The sequence below is a fragment of the Centruroides sculpturatus genome, unplaced genomic scaffold (genome assembly GCF_000671375.1).
Source record: "Centruroides sculpturatus isolate CEXI.00-Female unplaced genomic scaffold, Cexi_2.0 scaffold446, whole genome shotgun sequence".
Taxonomy (NCBI): Eukaryota; Metazoa; Arthropoda; class Arachnida; order Scorpiones; family Buthidae; genus Centruroides; species Centruroides sculpturatus.
The window spans coordinates 440,316-446,551 of NW_019384813.1; positions in this window are offsets into that span (position 1 = coordinate 440,316).

Below are 6,236 nucleotides of genomic sequence, written 5' to 3' on the forward strand. Positions count from 1 at the left end.
CAAAGAGGCATCCCCGATCTAACCTGCTGTTTGACTCAGTTTTGTCAACAAAATCCTGGGCCAGGTCGTAAGGATGCTTGTTATGGAGTGTCTTTCGAGCCCACGATTGCTTAATGGCGTCTATGCTTTTTATGTTGTGTCATGTCTGTATGATGTGAGTAAGTTTAATGGGTGTGTTATTTGAGTCTGCTAGAGTTACAGCTTTATGTAACTATGATGTTTCTTGTTTCTTGTAGAAAAACTCTCGCAGTGACTGTATTTGTTTGTAGTGAAGGTTTACAATGTCAATCAGGCCACGTTTATGTGGCCTGATTGACATTGTAAACCTTCACTACAAACTGCCATCTTTACATGGAAGGGTTAATCTTTCTGTGGCGGATTTAGGATTATTATTATTACAATTACACTTTAATTTCACTAGACCTGCTGAATTCATTTTTTCTTTAATTTGTTTGTTCTTTTTTCTACCTTTTAAATTTTAGTTTTAGTTAATATGGGTGCTAGTTGATGTCCTACTTGTTAAAATTTTTCTTTTTGTTTTTCAAATAGTTCTTTAATTAATGTACAGAAATTTATAAAAATTATTTTTATCTAATTTTATATTTTTATATAAAATTTTAAATTTTCATATAAATTTTTTCAAATTATACAAAAATGAAAGTGAGTTACAAAATTTTCTAACAAAGTGAAAAATTAAGATGTTTTCACTTTCTTAGAGATTGATTAATGTATTTCAATGAATCAATATAATATTTGATTGATGTTTGGTACAATAATCTCTTAGGCTACACTGTTTAGATTATGAGGACATATTTTGTGTAGTACATTGTACTGCTTATAATTCTATGCATATTAAGATGGTAGTGTAAAAAATGCATACTATAAAATAAAGTAGTAAAATAATCAAAAAAAGGATAAAGGTAATACAACGTTCTTTTATGAAGAAGTGGAATTTGGCTTTATTCTGAACATTCAAAAGATAGTCTGATTTTCAGAATAGCTATGTTTGAATAGCAAGAAAACTGAACCTTAGTATTTTTACCATTCACAGGATAATTACTTTGAGATTGTACACAATATTTGTTTAGTAACTTGTTTTAAAACATATTTTGTTGACATTCTTTTAAAATATTGGTAGATAATTAAAAGTGAATTGTTTTATGAATTTTTACAGTTTAGCTTAATAATTCTTAAGTGTTGTGGTTTTATTTGATGATTTTAATATTAAAAAATTAGCAAATTAAAAAAAAGTTAAAAATTTTTTTTCCTTTTTGAACTATTGATAGCAAATTACACAAAAATCTTGAGCTATGTATATTGATTTGTATTAGACTATATTGGGTGGGCNATATACAGTACATGCATTTTATTTGATTTCTTGAATAATCAAATGTAAGATGATCAGTTATGTTATCTTCTGGTTAATTTTCTGATTATAATTTGGAAGAATGTATATTGGAATGGTATTTTAACTTTATTTCATTTTTGAATTATATGGCTAAATATCAAAATAATATTGCTATGACTGTCAGAATTTACATTTTTCATTGACAAAACAAATAGAACTTGATGACGAACAGCACAGTTACAGATTGATATAGCAAAAAACATGTACAATTAGACTATTATTAAAATCAGTATACTGTTTTGTTATTACAACCAATAATCTTCAGAAATGTGGATGTAGTAAAGAAATTATATATATATATATATTTTTTATATCATATTGTTAAATTCAGATTATTGAAATTAATAATATTATGGAAAATTAGTTTTAAATTAAAATATTTAAATAATTGATATAGAATAATGAAATCTTGTCAAGTTTGGAATAAAAGTATTAGTTCAGTACAGTTAAAAGTTTATAAAATTGAATTGAATTTATTGTGCTTGATCAGTTTTGAAATAAATTAATGATCAATAATTTTTTTACTTGCACTACACATAAACACTCACTAATTTTTTTATTGCTACAGTGAACATTTATAGCATATGTTTCCAACTTTAAATATTGACCAATGTTTTTAAATGAAATTTTTCTCATCAACTTTTCCTTTAATATATACTGTATTTACTCAAACATAAGATGCCATCAAAACTGACACACATTAATTTTCACATGATCATCCACTGATTTTCTTGAAATGCTATGCAACTTGAGATAAATTTTTTGACATGAGAATTCATTCTGTTACTCGTCCCCTTTAAACTTTCATTGACCAATAAGGGGTTGACTATTTAGAAATACTAGCATTATTTAATGTTTAAAAATGTTCAGAAAAAGTTAGTTTTTTCTAAAATTTCAAAAAAATATTATAACTTAATTTCATGGAAATTTTCATGACATATTAAACATTTATTTGTACTACTGATTTCCATTGGAAACCCTTTATCTGTAACATCAAAATTATTTAGTAGAAACAAAATGTAACCTTTAATTTTTACATATAATAGTCAGTTTAAATATTAATTTTTAAATAACATGAAATTGTAAATAAAGAAATTATTATTGTATAAAAAAATCTTTTACAGTTATATCTGATGATAAAGTAATTTTTCTTTACTTAATAATTGAGACACTAAAAAAATTAAAGTATTTAATTAACATTCTTTTAGAATAGATGTGTGTTAAAATCTTACATTCAGGTACATCTATACTTCAAATCATAGTCTGAATGCCATTTACACAATAGAAATTTTGAAGTTTTGAGACTTGTTTTGGAATCTGAATGATGTCAGTACAATGCAAATGTTTAAGAAAATTTGTTGTTAAGTCATAAATGTTTTATTAAGTATACACAGATTTAATGTTGAAATGTAAGGAATTCTGACTCCCTTAATTTATTTTAGTCATCTATTTTAACAAACCATAAATTGTTTCATTTATGTAGTAATTTGCATATAACATGAAAAAGCTAAATTATATTTTTATAAACATTTACTATTTGACAGTAACTGATTAAATTTGAACTTGTAAACAATGACTTTAATCATAATTATCTCTGTGAAAGTCTTGATAAATTTCCTAAAAAAACCGTTTTTTGTTTGACTAAACTGATAGTTAACTAGAATATTCATTATTTTTGATTGTCTGTCTAATTTTAGTCAGAAAAATCAACTAAATTCTTGTCTATGGCTTCATTACTAAAGCTTTACTAACAGTTTTCCTAATTTAATTTACATTACTTATTTTAAGAATGAATGGAACATATATTTTAAATAGAGTTAAAATTTATTTTTAAAATAAAGTCTAAATTTCTTTTACCTCCTCAAACTTTGAATTAAAGAAGTTTTGTAGTTTAATTTGAGATTTATATACAAAATGTAAAAATTTATTTTTTAAAAAGGAATCTATATTGATAAAGACAATGTTTTAGTATTTTCTTGATAAAACTGTGCCATAAGATTTTTTTTGTGGATTTCTGTTAAGCATAATTTAGATAAAATTTCAGTCATAAGTATGTAAGTATATAAAGTATAATCCATATTGTAAGTTGGAAACATTTTTCAGAAGCAACACTGTTTTATACTAGAAGTTTCTAAAACAAAAAAAAAAAATATATTGAAAATTTTGTATATTGTATTGGACAATTATTTGTAATTCAAAAATATACATATATGGACTGTTAATAAATTTGTTATTTTAAACTTGATGAATAAATAACCTTTGTGAGGTGCACAAAAAACTTTTAATCAGTAACATTTTCAGCCATTTTTAATGATCTCCTTCAGTTTTAGACATTTTTAATGAGTTTTCTTTTGTTCTGCTTAGATTATTTGTTGAGTTTATTACCTTACATAGCAGTATTTAATTGATTCATTATTTTAAAATCTGTTTATCAAAAATGTTAAAATTGAGATTAAAATAGCTCAATTTTTTCCTTATGTACAATTTTATATAGAGCTTAAGAGCAAGTTACAGATTGAATTATAAAACTTCATATTGATTAGATTGACATACATTTTATATATAATTTATATTTTATTTGAATTTATTTGGTATACTTAGAATAATTTACTATTATATTTTACTATAAAGACAAACCTTGTGACATCGTTTTAACAAAAAAATACTAAAACATTGTCTTTATCAATATCAATTCTTTTTTGAAAAATAAATTTTCACAAGTTTTCTATATAAATTATCTCAAACTACAAAATTGTACAGTAAAACTCATTAATTCAAAGTTCAAGGTGTTAAATCCCATCTACTTGGAGTTAAATGGCTTTGAGTTAACAAGTTAATACTCAATTTTCTCAAATTTTTCTGTAGCCATAAATTTGCCACTATCAAGCCATTTCTCAAGAATATTCATAGAATACAAAATTGAACATGGTTTATGGCCCTTTTTGAGTGTGTCAAGGTGCTGTCTTGTGTCATTCAGAATGCTGGTAACATACTCTATCACTAAGGATTGGATGGCCAGGCAATTCAAGTCCCAGGAACTGGGGACCAAAGATTGAATCTGGATGGGTTGAAAATCCCAGGAATTGCTTGGTGTTGTCCATCTGGATATGTAAGGCCCTGTTCAGCAATGCCTGGCCATCCAATTGTGAGTCTGGCCAAATCCATAATAGTATTCTTAAAAAGATCCTCTTAAGGCTGTGACACACTAGGCAATTTCTTGCCCAGGAGACATGTCTAACTACAAAAACCTGTTGACATTTTGTCAATGTTCGGACACATGATGAGACAAGTTGTTGGAGTCATAAGAGTGACATTTCTACTAGGTAATTGTAAATTTTCACTGATGGTGTGAAAGCATGTATCTTTGAGTACCTTGTTATGATATTCTTTAATAGTGTGATTATACCATAAATTTGTTCTTATGATTGAATTAAATGTCAACCAGCAACTATCTTCCATTTTTATTTTTGTGTTGTAAACAAGAGCTGTACTCGTGATAAATCTACGTGCACTCATTGGTTACAGCAAGCAATGGGAGAGACTTTGTCTCCCAAAATCAAAACAGGTTGACTCAACAACTGCTCTCCCACTGCCTGGGAGATTGGTTTTTCAATCTCCCACAAAAATTGCATAGTGTGTCATGGCCTTTAGTGCCCACAGGTTGGAAAGAGTTACAGTACTGTACATATTTAGTTCTCATGTATGTATGTGTGTATATATATATTTATCTGTAAAGGGATGTTGTATGGCATGGTGTTGTATCAGCTTGGAGCTGTAGTGTTTATCTTCATTGTCTATAATATAAGAGAAAATGAAAGATTAAGGACCTTTCAAAGGGTGGAGGTTATATGGAAAAATAGATTTGAGTTAAAAATACTGTACATGCAATTTTGACTTAATGATAAGGTATTATATGGAAAATTCTATATACTGTGCCTGAGACATGTTGACAGCTTTGGATTAATGCAGTTTGACTTGATAAGGTTTTACTGTATATGTAAAATTTCTTAATTTTATAATTGTTTCAAAATATTTAATCAAATTTTATTTATTAAAAGAATAGATGTAATTGTATCTTATGTTCCTTGTTTAAACTTTGGTTACATGTCAAGATCAAATTCATTCTTGTGAAGAATGAAATATGGCACATGCTGTAATATTTATTCTACTTTTAAGTTTTATCATCTTTATAAAAACATTTAAAACTCTATGTATATATTAAAATGCTTATGATTACAAAAATGTTTATAAAAAAAAATTTCAAAGTTGTTTTTTCCATTTGATGAATAAAAGTCAGTAATGTTAAATATTTTTCAAATAATGAAACTTAAACTGAGATAACAATTGATTAACTAGATGATCTTGCTGGTTGTACCGTGTTTCCCCGAAAATAAGACATCCGCAGAAAATAAGACCTAGCACAGATTTTGCTGAATTGCGAAATATAAGACCTCCCCCTGAAAGTAAGACCTAGCGAAGTTTTTTTTTTATTGGTAACGGTCATCGACAGATGGTTGAAAGTGGCCGTTGGCTTTTTGAAAGTACAGCCACTGATTGGTCAGCAGACAGTTACGCCACAAGGCATGATTTGCATAAGACTATGGCTTGGGAATCACAGATTTGCATAACGTTACGGCTGGTGATGGCTAATTGGTCGGCCGGGAATCATGCCACATGATATTTGCATAGTGCTACGGTTCAGTAAGCACTAATTGGTCATCGAGTCCGATGTTGAAGCTATAAAAAGGCGACAGTTCGACACACCAGATATACGTCATTCTCGTCTAAGTTCGACTTGGGAATTTTTTTGTTCAATAATAAATGTGAA